Below are 16,283 nucleotides of genomic sequence, written 5' to 3' on the forward strand. Positions count from 1 at the left end.
TAGAAAAGGAATCTTGTTATGATCCATTGTGCTGCCAACTTTTACGAACAAATAAAAGTTATAATTTATTTTTGTTGGTGTGCAGTCATCCACTTTTTCTGCATTCATGTGTTCCCCGTAATTAGCTGAACATGTATCCAGCTTCAGTTGGTCAATGTGGACCCCATTAACTAGCTGGGGTGGCACCCATTAACTAGCTGGTAAAAATAACTGGCACTTTAGAGTATGGATGAGCATGTGACTTGCTCCCCCCTTGATGCTTGATGGTGTCTGAGAATAGCAGTCAATTGTTAGACCCACGTGGTGAAGTTACAGCTCCCCCAGGTCGACAACACAGGTGATTCAGTATTGACTGAGGGCATGCAAGGAGTTTTAAGGGAACACAAGTTAGGTGAATATAAGAGTGTCAGAAGATGCCCTTTGCATGTCACCTGCTGCTGAGCGAAGGCATGAATGAAGTATCAGTTTGCACGCTTAAAATAAAGTTTTAAAAAAGTAAACAATGCAATTCACTGAAATGTGCATCACACTGCCCCCTCATTATAGTTCCCTGCAGGGCAAAACTTACAGCTGCTTGCACATTAAAATGTAGCATTTAGCGTACAGGCAGTGTGAACAATCCTTTAGAACAGGAAACATTTTTAAACCCTAGTTAGGTTTTAAATGCTTCCAAAAGGACACCTTCAAAGGTGCTGATATATCTATACCTATTAATACAGTGCAGCAAAGGCAAATAATCATTCCTAAACTTATTGGCTCTGGTTAGGCAGCTTAGATAGAATAAGACAACCCGCTAATGTGTACTCAGAAAGCGCAAACCAACAGGTGCATAAGACCAAATGGTAAATGTGACCAAATTGCTTCACTGGCTTACACATACAGTACTGTAAAACAGAATAATAGATATAGAACAGCGCTACCTGTACTCCAACCAAACCTAACTCTGTTCTTCATATAAGCCCATAACAAGTGTTAAAGTGCAGTGTGCAATCAGTGCAAAAACAAACAAGTTATAGAACATGCAATAATATCCTTGAGCAAAAGTCAATGTGCAAAATATATACACTATATTGCCAAAAGTATTGGGACACCCCTCCAAATCATTGGATTCAGGTGGTCCAATCACCTCCATGGCCACAGGTGTATAAAACAAGCACCTAGGCATGCAGACTGTTTCTACAAACATTTGTGAAAGAATGGGTCACTCTCAGGAGCTCAGTGAATTCAAGTGGGGTACCGTGATAGGTTGCCACCTGTGCAATAAGTCCATCCATGAAATTTCCTTGCTACTAAATATTCCACGGTCAACTGTTAGTGCTATTATAACAAACTGGAAGCAACTTGGAACAACAGCAACCCAGCCACGAAGTAGTAAGCCATGTAAAATGACAGAGTGGGGTCAGCGCATGCTGTAGCACACAGTGCGCAGAAGTCTCAAACTGTCTGCAGAGTCAATACTTAAAGATCTCCAAACTTCATTTGGCCTTCAGATTAGCACAACAACTGCACAAAGAAAGCTTCATGGAATGGGTTTCCATGGCCAAGCAGCTGCATCCAAGCCTGACATCACCAACTGCAATGAAAAGTGTCGGATGCAGTGGTGTATATCATGCCGTCACTGGACCCTAGAGCAGTGGAGACGTGTTCTCTGGAGTGACAAATCACGCTTCTCTGTCTGGTAATTCGATGGACATGTCTGGGTTTGGCAGTTGCCAGGAGAAAGGTACTTGCCTGACTGCATTGTGCCTAGTGTAAAGTTTGGTGGAGGGGAGATTATGGTGTGGGGTTGTTTTTCAGGGACTGGGCTTAGCCCCTTAGTTCCCGTGATGGAAACTATTAAGGCATCAGCTTACCAAACATTTGGGACGATTTCATGCTCCCAACTTTGTTGGAACAGTTTGTGGATAGCCTTGTTCCAACATGACTGCACACCAGTTCAAAAAGGAAGGTCCATAAAGACACAGATGAGCGAGTTTGGGGTGGAGGAACTTGACTGGCCCGCACAGAGTCCTGACCTCAACCCGATAGAACACCTTTGGGATGAATTAGAGCGGAGACTGTGAGCCAGGCCTTCTCATCAGACATCAGTGCCTGACCTCACAAATGCGCTTCTGGAAGAATGGTCAAACATTCCCATAGACACACTCTTAAACCTTGTGGACAGCCTTCCCAGAAGAGTTGAAGCTGTTATAGCTGCAAAGGGTGGGTCAACTCAATATTGAACCCTACAGACTAAGAATGGGATGCCATTAAAGCTCATGTGCATGTAAAGGCAGGCATCCCAATACTTTTGGTAATATAGAGTATATAACTATTAGATCATAATGACCCTATGTTACAAATTTCCTTCATAAATAATTCATCATGTGCAATAGTGTCCATCTTAAATGCATAAAAAAGTTCACCAGTGATGATAAACGTATTGATTATATCAGCCAAAAAAGTATAAATATGAAAATAAATATGGACAGTGTAACAAATTCCATATGAAGAAATGTAGAACATAAATAATCATCTATAGAATGGGGTCTGCCTGAGCATGGTGCCGACAAGGTGCTTCTGAGAACTGCCAGTAACAGTTATGCCTAGGAGTGGTTGAGATACCTGAAGCACCTTCTATTGTCCTGTCCAAGGGGTGTCCTGCTCCTGTATCCCGTCTGCCTGACGTTGCTGTGTGAGCGGGGGGGATCATGAGCCGGTTAAGGAAGCAGACTCCACCAGAGAGTGTGGAGCGGTGAACGTCGGAAAGTCACGTGACTGCTGCGGAGCAGTGCTGGGAAGCACAGGCCGGGTGTGAGAAGAGAGGAGTTGGCATATCCAGACCTGGTGCAAGCAGGATCTGTGGATCCCACAGAGGGTGATCCCCTTACACAGACAGAGTCAGACCACCCTGGAGTGCTCTGGAATCACCTGGAAGAGGAAGATTGAGAACTGTAGCAGTGCTCGGTATACAGAGAAACAGCAAAGAAACAGCAGCAGCAGCAAAGTGGATGAAGGTAGAATCGGGGGTGTAAGAAGGGCTGTGGGAAGTAATGAGTCTAAAATTTAAATTGACTAATACTGTCAAAGGAACTTTTTGGGGGATCATCTGGAGGACCCAGAGGGGACAGAAAAAACGGTACAAGAAAGAAAAGTGGTATAAAGAGCCCCGAGGGAGGAAATTGGTGAGGGTACAAATGGGAGAGCTAAGTGATACCATTCCTATATGTAAAATAAAATGAATAAGAATATATACAGTGAACTATAACCTCAATATATCCTGTTGAAGTAAACTTCTGCCCTTCAACTTAAAAAGATAGAGATATTATATGAACATTATGATGAGTAAATCTGCAAACGGAGAAAGGTCCAAAACATCTCAAATAAGTACAAGTACAATTAAATAATATATGCCCCCTCAAGAGAAAAGTCCAGAGGGTCAAACCCCAGAGAGACAACATGGAGCAAGTGGAAGATGGAAGACGGAAAATAACATCTGTGACCATTCTGGATTGTCTCTGGGAATATCCAATCTGAGTCAAATTGAAGAAACTGTAGATATTGAAAAAGAATTAGATATAGAAAATGTTTAAGAATAAGAGAAAAGCTCACAAATTCCTACTAAAACTGAAATAGCAGAAATGTTTATTAGAACGCTCCATAAAAAATGAGATGGCGGTAATACATAAGGATTTAGGGCAAGTTTTATCGCAAGTAGAAGAAAGGGAGGGCAAATTGGATAAACATGCCCAAGTAATAACCAATCTGGAAAAACAAATGGAGGATATGCAAAAGGAGCAAAGGAGACAGATAGAAGGAACAATCTGAGGATACGGAGTTTGCCCAAGACTTCGCAGGGAGAAGATTTGATGGAGATAATGAGGAAAGTGTATAACACAATGATGGATAGATCAGTAACAGATCAGTTGAAAATTGACAGAATACACAGAACTGGAAGACCCCAAAGGAACAGCGAGTAAAAATCTCAGAGATGTGATGTGAGATTTCATTATTACAAAGATAAAGTAGATCTATGGAAGAAGATAAGATATATACTAGTAATAAAATATAAAGAAACAAATTTACAAATCTTTGCTGATATAACACCGGAAACATTAGCTAGAAGGAGAACTTTGAAACCATTACCGGAACAGATGAGAAAACAAAAACGTATGATACGGTTGGGGGTTATCAGCATGTTTAATTGCATGAAAAGACAGTCGCTCTTCAAGATTGAGGTTCCCAGAAGAATTATGGGACATTTGCGAGAGACTAGAACTACAGATAGTAGACATTCCAGGATGAGAAGAAGGGGTAAAGGAAAATATAGGAATAGAAAAAGAGAGATGGCAATAAGTCCCTAAAAAGAGAGCGCATCAGAGATAAAATAAGTAGGGGGGAGGAGGATTGGGGGGACTTCTATTTTTTTTTTCCTCTGCTATCTCCTATTTCCGCCTAGGCAGTTTGAGAATTTTAGACGACAGGAGGGAAACAGGAGTTTCACACATGTATCTTGACTTGTGACGCAGGGATTGGGGACGTGCGTTTGGTTGAGCGTATGTGGTCTGAATTTCACCCCAGACTGGAATCGATAGTGGGACTAGGACCACAAACTATTCAGGGCAAGATAAGATCCAAGGGGTTGCTAGGGGGTTAGGAGTGGGGGTGGGAGAGGGGAATGGTATGGGTGGGAGAAGGGGAGGGATGGGGAAAAGAACTATGGTGGAGATATCTTTGTGTTCCTGATGATAGATATTGGTACTTCTTTTGGGGCAAATATAGAAGGAGAAAAAAGAAAACATAGGAAATGGAGGAGGTTACTTTTATGACCTATAATGTAAAAGGGATTGAATCCCCCGTGAAGAGGCATACGATTCTTAGAGAATTACAATGACAATCTTTTGAAGTAGTGTTTTTACAAGAGACTCATTTATCTCAGGAAACAGCATCCTGCCAAGGTCTAAATCAAGCTTATAACCCAGGATTCTCAACCATACAGGTTGAGGGGCTCTATAGGGTTTATTTAATGCAGAGGAAACTGGCTTTTCAGTTTCCTCATTTATTCATAAAATCCACTTTGGGATCTGGAGACTGGAGATTTCAAAGTGATCTGGGAGGGATGAAATCTCCAATCCTGGGTCCGTGTTTTCAGATTGCAAAGTGTGTGCAGGCCTTTTTGTAGAGGCCTAACCATGATTCTGGGCTACACCCCTGCAGAAAGGAAGTCATTGCCCTGGAGTCAGGAGAGCTCCACCTAGGAGAGGTGGAAGCCAGAGCAGCAAGGGGCTGCTAGCTGTGTGCAAACAGCCATTTAGGAAGGAGTCTGCAGGAGACAGCTGTGAGCCTAACGTTGAAGGCCAGAGCAGCAGAAATGTGTGTACAAGCCAGGAGGCTGAATATTTGTTTTCATGGTGGATACCCCTGCGTGGGAAACATGTTATGGAAGTTTCCTTTTAATAAAATTGGGCTAAAAGGCCTTTAAAAAAGAAAACGAGTGGCTGTGTGCTGGAAAAGCTCTACCATTTGATGTTAGTTCCCACAATATATATATATATATATATATATATATATATATATATATATATATACTGTGTGTGTAAAGCACTGCGTAAATTGATAGCACTATATAAGTACCTGAAATAAAATAAATATAGATATTATATCAATATCAGACCATGTACTTGTCATAATGCAGTTACAATTGGGAAGAGAACAGAACAAGATAAATATGGGGAAACTGAATGAGACACTCCTCCAGGATAATGAGACAGAGCTGAGAATAAAAAAAGAAATAGAACAATATTTTAAAACAAATGAGACTGAAGAAGTTTCCCTGGCCATGGTGTGGGAAGCGCATAAGGCATATATCAGGGGAATTCTGATTGCTATAGGAGCAGAAAAAAAGAAAGAATGGCAGAAGAAAATAAACACATTAATAGGGGAATTATATGAATTCGAGCAATCACATAAAAAGAGAACAATAAAAGATACTCAGCAGAAAATACTTTTAAAAAGATACAAACTAATTAACTTAATGGAGCAAGAAATGAGAAGAATATTTAACATGGTGGCAAGAAAAAGATATCAGTGGGAGAATAGACCTGGTAAATATTTAATGAGAACATTGAGAAATAAGAAATCGAGGAACTTCATAGAGAAGACTAAAGATTATAATGGAGAATGGGTATATTTAACCACTGATATCGCTAATGTATTTAAAAAATACTACAGGAAGCTATATGATGTAAAAACCAAAAAATCTAAAAGAAGGAAATGTATAAAGATCTAGAAAAAGACAGATATATTTAAAAGAGGCAGGATTACCACGATAGGGAAAGGAAAGCCTAGCATCTTTAGAAAAACCAATAACACAGGAGGAAATTCAAGAGGCACTGAAGAGTACAGTCTCCCCCCAAAGCACCTTGTCCCCATGCTGATGGGGACAAGGGACTCTTCCCCACAACCCTGGCCAGTGGTTTTGGGGATCTGTGAGCAGGGGGCTTATCGGAATCTGGAAGCCCCCTTTAACAAGGGGGCCCCCAGAACCTGCCCACCCTATGTGAATGAGTATGGGGTACATGGTCCCAATACTCATTCACAAAAAACAAAAAGAGTAGTGTGAAAAAAGACAGGACACGGTCTTTGACAAGTCCTTTATTAAAAGAAAAAAACAAAAAAAATGTCCCCCGCAGTAGATCCAATGTTCACCACCGCCGACCCCAAAAAAGAAAAAAAAAAGGTTCCGTTTCCGACGATGTCTTCTAGCCCTCTGCCTCTGAGCTGGCTTGACAGTTCTTAAATATGTAAGGGGCGGGGCCACCAGGGACATCACGCATGTGACCCCACCCCATGTGACATCAATGATGTCATATGGGGCAGGGTCACTCAGGTGATGTCCCTGGGTGGCCCCGCCCCTTACCTATTTAAGAACCATCAAACCAGCTCAGAGGCAGAGGGCTGGAAGCCATCGTCAGGAGCAGAACCTTTTTTTTTTCGGGGCGGCGGCGGACATTGCGATTGACATCTACTGCGGGGGACATCCTTTTAGTTTTTTTCTTTTAATAAAGGACTTGTCAAAGACCGTGTCCTGTCTTTTTTCACATTACACTTTTTGTTTTTTGTGAATGAGTATTGGGACCATGTACCCCATACTCATTCACATAGGGGGTGCCAGAATCTAGGGGCCCCCTTGTTAAAGGGGGCTTCCAGATTCTGATAAGGTCCCTACCCGCAGACCCCCACAACCACCGGCCAGGGTTGTGGGGAAGAGGCCCTTCTCCCCATCAGCATGGGGACTAGGTGCTTGGGGGGGGGGAGCCCTCCTGCCCCAAAGCACCCCCCATGTTGAGGGCATGTGGCCTGGCATGGTTCAGGAGGGGGGGCGCTCGCTCGTCCCCCCCCTTTGCTAAACTGCCAGGCTGCATGCTTGGATAAGGGTGTAGTATGGATTTTGGGGGGACCCCCATGCCATTTTTTTTAATTTTGGCGTGGGAGTTCCCCTCAAAATCCATATCAGACCTGAAGGGCTTGGTATGGATAGGAGTGGGGATACCACAAAGTTTTTTTAAATTATTTTTTTTAATTGCCGGCAATTCTTTTACATTCAGCTGTCAGTGGGGAACCCCGCTGACAGCTGAAACAAACACATGGTTGTCACTACTAAAATACCACATGACTTGATAAAATAACTCATGCGGTATTTTAGTAGTGTTTACATTTTTCTGACCTTCGGAATGGAATAATTAGTTTGCAATGCATTCCTATGGGAAACAATGTTTTGGTTTATGAATTTTTCGCTATACGAAAAGTCCTGCAGAAGGAATTAAATTTGTAAACCGAAGTATTACTGTACGTGATTTTGCATTTCTGGGTAGGGGGTGCGTGCGGGCCCTACCCACGCCGCCATTCGCAGCAGTGGCTGTCAATCACTTGGTCCCGGCCAGTGACTACTCCCCGACACCCGGTGATTGCCAAGCATCTCTGATGGGGGGGAGAACTGTTAGTAAACAAAACAGTTCTCTCCCCTGTGAGCTCCTGCACACTGCTTTGCAAAAAAATAAAAACCTGCACAGGCGATCAAATACCACCAAATGAAAGCTCTTTTCATGGGGGAAAAGGATGTAAATTTAATTTGGGTGCAAAACAACTGTCAAACTAATGCAGCGCTGTAATGCACAAAATGGCCTTGTCAGGAAAGGGGGGTAAATCCTCTGGAGGGCAAGTGGTTAAGAGATACTATTACTCCATATTATTATCACGAATATTTGATTGGATATATAATGCTCCGGGGAAAAGTTGGGTTAAAATAGAAAACACATTAAGTGAGACACAATTAGATTAGGATTATTTGGCTTCCACATCATCACCGTATGTTGGCTGAAAACACAAGCACTTTTACACAGAATGTAGTTAGGGTATGGCGTGTAATTTATAAACAAATGGGAGGGAAGTATAATTCACCATTAATACTGCTGGTGGGAACAAATTTTTTCCCACCAGGGAAAGAGAATATTTTTGGTAAATGGATAAAAAAATTTGAACACACAGTTAAAAGATATGCTGGAAAAAAAGACAAATATGCTCTTTTTAGGAATTAAAAAATAAAAAGGAGTTGTTTTTCATGATAGATGAATGGTGATATTTTCACTTAAAACACTTTGTTGCAATGTTCCCACAGCCACTTAGGATTTGAATGCACTTGAACAATTGTTTAGCGCAAGTAAGATACGGAAACATAGAACCTCCCGTATTTATAAGATCCTAACTGCAATAGTAGGACCCACCTCTCTGTTGTATATGGAGAAGTGGGAAACGGAACTTGGAATATCATTTAACGAACAGCAAAAAAAGAAAATATTTAGATTAACACAATGGGGCGGTAGATACGAAGGTGGTGGAAATGAATTATAAATGTTTAACAAGATGGTATATTACACTTAGTGTGGCACATAAACAACAAGTAGAGAAGTCACCTATGTGTTGGAGGGGGTGTGGGATTAAGGGCACCATGGCTTATATATGGTGGGATTGCCCCAAGATACAGGCTTACTGGGAAGAAATAACTCACAAAATGCAGGAGATTATGGGGACTAGTATCTCGAAGGACCCAGGTATATTGTTATTCCATAAAACTGAGCTTCAGTGGAAAAATACAAGAATATGATAATATTCCATTTGCTAAATGCAGTAAAGGGATTAATACCTACATTTTGGCAAGCTCAAGAGGCACCAGAGACTGGATAAATAGGGTGGATTACATATATAGGATGGAGGAACTCTACCAATAGATACAATGGAGAAATTAAAAAAAAATGGGAAAAATGGAATGAGTTTAAAAGTTCATATAGATACGTTGAACTAGTAGGAATAGAGAACAAAGAGAAGAAAGAATAATAGCTAAAAATGTAGGAAAAAGAGAACCAAGAAGAAAGGAAGGAGAAGGAAGTTACAGAGAGTATAGGAGGAATAGTAAGAAAAGGGAAAAAGAAATGGGAGTTGGTAAAAGGGATTTAGGTGTGGGGGGGTTGGGGTTATGGAGGGAGGATATTGGGGAAAATATGTATAGGAAAAGGTGTTTTGTAATGATTAATAATGTGATGATTTATTCTTGTAATGTTGAAACTAAAAAAGAAATAAATAATCTATATATTGGAAAATACTGTATATGTATATAAAGACAATATACTGCATATGTATCTGTCTATATGATTAGTCTAAAAAAACATAAATAATCATATGTAAGCAATCATAAAAGTCACTTCATAACACATGATAAGAAATAATAACATATTTCCTGAGCATGTTTTCAAATCAAATACTGGCTGTAAGTTTGAAAATGGTCTGTTACAGCACATATGTCATAAAGTATACAGTACATCTTAAATATACTCTGTATTTCTAGCAGTGTAGAGATCTTTAATTCACAACCATACAACAAAGAAGAAACTTATGCTATTATTATGATTCGATGGGAGTTTGCTTTTACCAAACTGTGCATACATGTGGAGAAATTCTGCAATCTAAGCAACACCTCAGTGCACAAACCTCTGTCAGTGCCAAACTCAATTATAAAACAAACATAGAACCAAAACAGATACATACATTTTAACTATGCTTCCAGTTTTTATGCAACAAAATGGGAAATTAGAAGTCCAGACATAAGTTTTATTCCATTAGCATTATGCCATTAGTGGCACTCCCCAGTGGCTGGTGTCTTTGGGGCGAACCTCAGGTTGGATGGATCACACATCTTTTGGGCTCTGAATTCGCTGTACTCCTCCCCGAACACAGCTGATGCAGCAAGGCTCTCAGACTCCTACAGGGGAACCCTCACCCTGGCCTACTGTTCCTTTTTATATTCACAGGAGCAGTGGGTAGGTCCTAAAGATCCCACCAAATGAAAAACCCAGTTAATCTCAGCCTTCCCATCCAGGGCAGCACCTAGGTAGCTAATTTACAATTCGCTTACAGGTGTAGCATTTATGGGGATCCTAGCAACAGATGACACGCCCTAGGTATATACAGAAGCCTTAAGAGACCCCTTTAGAATATTTAACAGAGATTTAAACACTACACACATCCAGCATATACAGTATCCAATCTATAGATGCACCACATTTTTAATCAATGCAGGGGCATGCATCCATATACTCTATACCCTAGACTAGGGGTGTCAAACTGGCGGTCCTCCAGCTGTTGCAAAACTACAAGTCCCATCATGCCTCTGCTTTTGGAAGTCATGCTTTTAACTTTCAGTCTTGCAATGCCTCATGGGACTTGTAGTTTGGCAACAGCTGGAGGGCTTCCAGTTTGACACCCATGCCCTAGACCATTCCTTGGATTGTTCACCTTTTAGCAATTAAATCTTCCCCTTGATATACAAATTAATACCACAGGTCAATTCATGGCTTTTACAGGTCGGAGAAAGTAATCAGGTGTTACATCTGCAACTACTTAAAAAAGCTATTTTATTAAGTTAAAAGAATGAATCCAATTGGGTGCTACTGATGCTATTTTAAAACCAAAATATGATGTATTAATGTATCACACATGCAAATTGTGCAGCGCCAGCATGTGATGTCATTGATGTTGTCTGTTAGAATTATAACACCATATATAGCTTAAAGGCATCCCCCTAGCATGTTACTGAAATGTTATTGAAAGGATTGCTGGTTTCCCAATGCTCCCCCATGAAGTTACATGAAAAATGCAAACCTTCATTCCACTAAACACCAGTTTTTAGATTCCTAGCTGACAGGTGAATGCATACAATGGGACAAGGGTAGTGTAAATAAAAATAAACAAAAATGTGAGTCCCTTCAGTTCTGGTAGAGATTTTAAAAAGAACCCCATGCAAAGAAAAAAAAAAGGATGGGGGATGAGGACAAAGGTCGCTTCCTTAGAAACCCTGAATCTTTGGTTGTGGGGGCCTACAAGCAGGCGGTTTAATAAATAGAAGCCCCCTTTATACAAAGGGGGCCTCCTCTACCTGAATGTGTAAGGGTTACACACCCACAGGTTTTGACAAGTCCTTTAGTAAAGTAAGATTAAAAAAAGGCCTCACAATGTAAATCCACCATCACTCTTGTTATCCAGCAATACAGATCCCCACCAACAGAAAAAAAAAATCTGACAACATGTCTGATCCTGTTGCTTTACTCTTATAAAATTACATCTCCTGGTCCCTGCTGCTATCATGTAAACAAAGGCACATTTTCTTTGTGTACTTCTAGATCAGGGATGTAAAACTGGCGGCCCTCCAGCTGCTGTGAAACTACAAGTCCCATCATGCCTCTGCCTTTGGGAGTCATGCTTGTAACTGTCAATCTTGCAATGCCTCATAGGACTTGTAGTTTGGCAACAGTTGGAGGGTCACCAGTTTGACACCCGTGTTCTAGATCATCAAACACTAGAGGTTGCTGTGCCAATTCTGGGATTGCAGGCTCCTACCTAGGCCTTGTTGTTTAATACTGATAAGCAAACTCAGAGAATTCCCTAGGATAACCCAGAGTTCTCAGAATTTTGAAAAATCCCTTCCCACAATGGTGTCATGTGTTAGTTGGGGGACCAGACCCTCCTGATGACAGAGATTATTTAGGGAGATTTAGGGATACGCTTGGGTGTCCCCATGCACACAAATAACCTCCATTTTTCTAGGGTGCAAGGTTTTTCCCGTTACTAGTTAAGTTTTTACCAAAGTAACCAGACTACCTGAACCCAACAATACAACAACATTTTTACTATTTATACACATTTTGCATAAAGGTTTCTCATTCCCCTTTACTGCAGTGCATGTGAAAGTTGCAAATAGGGACTGCCGTCTCTTTATAAGAACGTCACAGTGCATTTGTTCATCAATATCTGGGCAATCTGCAGCTACATGTTCCTCTTCCCAGCAGTGGTAACCATCCTTCCAGTCACCTCCTGAGGATTTTGCCTTCCAGGCTACTCTTGCCAGACATTTGAAGTAGCCCCCAAAGTGACTTTAGTTCCTCCTTTTCCATTCTCTCCACCTCCATCCCTTGGTGAAATCTTACCCATAACCTCCACCATATGTGAGGAATTAACTCAGTAGCGTGATGTATGTGAATCCCTGGATGAGTCACAGCACGGTGAAAATGGCACAGCAAGACAGCAGAATATTGGTGTAGCACTAACCCCTTAGGGATTTCTGATGAATTTGGGTCCCCCTATAGTCCTGCACAGCCAGTCATTGAGCGTTTGGGGTTTTTTTAGGGGAATTAACTTAGATAGGGTAAGTGGGGTATAGGAAGCCCAAGGAGACCAGAATCTGTGGACAACTTCCTGAACTTTTTACAAGCATCTTCTTTGATGCAGTCTCTGTTGGAGTGCTAGCCAGCAGCTCCATAATGTACCATCCCAGACCCTAGATGAACTCCTCTTCACCCAGAAATCTGGAGACTTTCTTCCTGAGAAGTGGATCTGTCTCTTTAAATGGTGAACAGTCACTAGCAGGGGGCTAATCTGGTTTCCCACCACCTGACTCCTCACACTCCCTGCTACAATATAATATGAGGGAGGGTTGCCACCTCATCCCTTTAAAACCGAACATATATTAATTACACAGGTTCTGTGGCTGATTAGGGTGGTAATTAAACTCTCTTCAAGCCTTATCTGCATTAAATTATCCTCAGAGCCTGTGTAATTAATATGTGTTTGGTTTTAAAGGGATGAGGTGGCAACCCTGGTTGCAGGGCTGGAGGAAGTGACCTGTAACAGGCAATTTATGTGCCTGACCCTCCAGAGAGGGGAACTGCCATGGTAAACACAGAAGCTGGCAGAGGAAGGGAGTATCTACTTCTGTGTTTACAATTAAGCAGTTGGCAAGTGTGGCCAGTGCTGAAGGTGGTGGAAAGGAGTACCACCAAGTTCCAGCAAAAACAAACCTGCAGTTATGACACTCATGCAGTGGGATTGATTTAGTAAAAACGTAGAGGCTGTTTGTTCAGTGAATGTCCACTTTGCAATGCATATGTTCACTTTACTTAGTACATCAAGTGAACTGTGTTAGCTCTGAATACCCAACAGAAATGAAGAAGGCAGAATTTTTATTCGCATATGATTTGATGACTGCAGTAAACATACCTTCACTTTATTTACTAAGCTAAATGACCAATCCTGATTCCTTAGTAAACCAACTTCAATGACTGTAACAACATACATTTTTAATGATGACACACGCAAAACTGGAAAAACATGTTTATGGAGGAGGCTAATTAAAAAAAGATTAAAAAGAGCAAAGGGGGAAAAAAATAGTCTAAAATAAACTGAAAATGTAAATGAAAAAAAAACAGTGTCTCATTCATTTTGCTAATATACTGTCAGTCAGTGCCATCCATGCTGTAGATTGGTTCATTAGCTATCGTCTTTGCAAAACATTTCGTATAAAAATTGTAAAAAGAAATGGTTCGTTTGTCAAGAGGAGACTGTGACGCGGTGCACCTGCTGCCAATGTGCAGTATCATTCAGAGCATAGCTGGCTCTAATAAAATTAAAAGCAGTCAGCTTTGACAGCACTACAATGTGCAAATACACTAATTAATTCTTTGCTAATTAACATCCACTGTATTCTCCAAAAAAAAATTAAGAGAATAGAAGGCAAATCTGGAATTGTGCTTACCAAATTATATCATATTTAAGACTGAATACTTTTCATATCATAATAATGCAAACCATTTATTATTAAGTGCTTTTAACAAGCAAACAATGCAAAAAAGAAAACAAATACGGTGGCTTGTTTTTATTTTGTAAAATGTGTTTTAGGGGAAGATTTGTGTAAAGAACACAGCTACATGTAGTCATTTTAATTTCAGATCACGTCAGCTTTTCTTGGCTTGTGATTATATATTGATAGATAGAAAAATAATAATTAACGGATGTCTTCACCACACTACTGTGCATAAACAAACAACAAAGTACATTCATAAGAAGGCTGCCACTAAGTCGAGGCAAAAGAAAACATTAAAAGATGTCAACTATTCTTTATTGAGATCCACATATTCTTATCAGTCTGCAAATGATTTACCTTCCCCCCCATCAAGAGAGGCTGGGGTCAGAAGAGTTTCCAGGGTTACACACATATATGTATTGCGTGATATTCCAACAGACAAGGATAGCAGCACTTTGTAGCTGTTTATTTAGATAAGTTCAAAAGAACATATTCAACAGTTTCTGGAAAAGGCTCTTCATCTAAACAGTAATAGGTAATATTTACATCTTTGGAACATAATATTAAAGCAGTAGTAAAGTCATGATGTTGATTTTTACCTATAGGTCAACCTATAATAAGGCTTTTCTATAGGTACAGTAAATATCTTATAAATGTGCACAGTGTATGAGATATATACTTTAGCAGCATCCGGCAACATCACCAACGCATGCGCACAGGGCTCTGAATGGATTGTGCCAGCCATTCAGATCTCTGTGCCCTGGCCATGACTTCTGTGCACTTTCATAAAAACGAAGCCCGTGAACCTGGAAGGAAAACCGGGGGAAGATGTAAGTGCCAGGACTGGTAAACCCCGATAAACCGCCCAGAGGCCCAATTTTCTTTTTTAGGGGGGGGGGTTTACTACCACTTTAAATGCTAACAAGCACCACCCTTGTCTTTTGGTGTCACTGTCAAGGTAGAACTCCGGCTTATGTTCAGTAATGACCCCACACTGTGCCTCATAAGGGGTATAATTTATTCCAAGATAATTCAGACATTAAAAGCATCCAGAACTAGCAGTGAACTTCTGGCTGGGTGGAATATCCGCTTACCTACGTCCCCGAGTCGGGATATATGGTACTCGTGATCATTGTGTGAGGCTGTCTCGACCGGGACCATGGCAGTCCCGGGAGAAAGCAGAAGTCGGCTGCTAAGCCAGACTGGACCCAGGGGCGTATTTGCCACGAGGCATACAAGCATTTGCCTAGGGTGGCACTTTTCAGGGGGGCAACATGGTGCAAGCGCCACCCCCCGCCTTTCCCACGGAAGGGACACTTCCCTGGGGAAAGGGACAGGGGCTGCTGTGTCTTACCAGTGTCCGGAACTCCATGTCCCACGTCGATCCGGTCCCCAAGGTGCTGCTGGAGGAAGGGGTGCAGAGGGTGTCCGTCTGGTGTTTTCATCTTCCTGGATCTTGATCGCAATGTGGGTGGGATGACAAGTTGCCCCTTAAATCTAGCCACACCCCTGGGATTACTGGGCAGCCTATGGCAATTTGTCCCTCCCTCTGCAAGCTCCACCTCCTTGCCGGTGATTGGCCGCCTGATCTGTAGCTCAGAAAAGGCACACAGGTGGCCAATCACAGGTGAGGAGGCAGAGCTTGGAGAGGAGGAGCTGAGCGGCAGCACAAAGATTGAAGATTGAGTGAGGGAGCAGCTGGAGCCGGTGAAGAGGAGGAGAGCGGCTGGAGAAGGAAGACAGCTGATGGGTAAGTGTTTGTGCCCGAAGGAGGGAGCACGGACTGGAGCAGGAGACAGCACAGCTATGTGAGTATAATTGGTGTCCGTGGGAGTAATAGTGCCCCATCATTAGTGTCAGTGTGGGAGGAATAGTGCCCCCTCATTGGTGTCACTGACACCAATGAGGGGGCACTTTTCCTCCCACTGACACCAATGATAGGGCACTATTCCTCCCACTGACACCAATGATTGGACACTATTCCTCCCACTGACACCAATGATGGGGCACTATGCCTCCCACTGACCCCAATGATGGGGCACTATTCCTCCCACTGACCCCAATGATGGGGCACTATTCCTCCCACTGACCCCAATGATGGGGCACTATTCCTCCC

Source organism: Staurois parvus, unplaced genomic scaffold, assembly GCF_062004578.1.
Source record: "Staurois parvus isolate SC_StPar_1 unplaced genomic scaffold, SC_StPar_1.0 ptg000227l, whole genome shotgun sequence".
In the NCBI taxonomy this organism is placed as follows: domain Eukaryota; kingdom Metazoa; phylum Chordata; class Amphibia; order Anura; family Ranidae; genus Staurois; species Staurois parvus.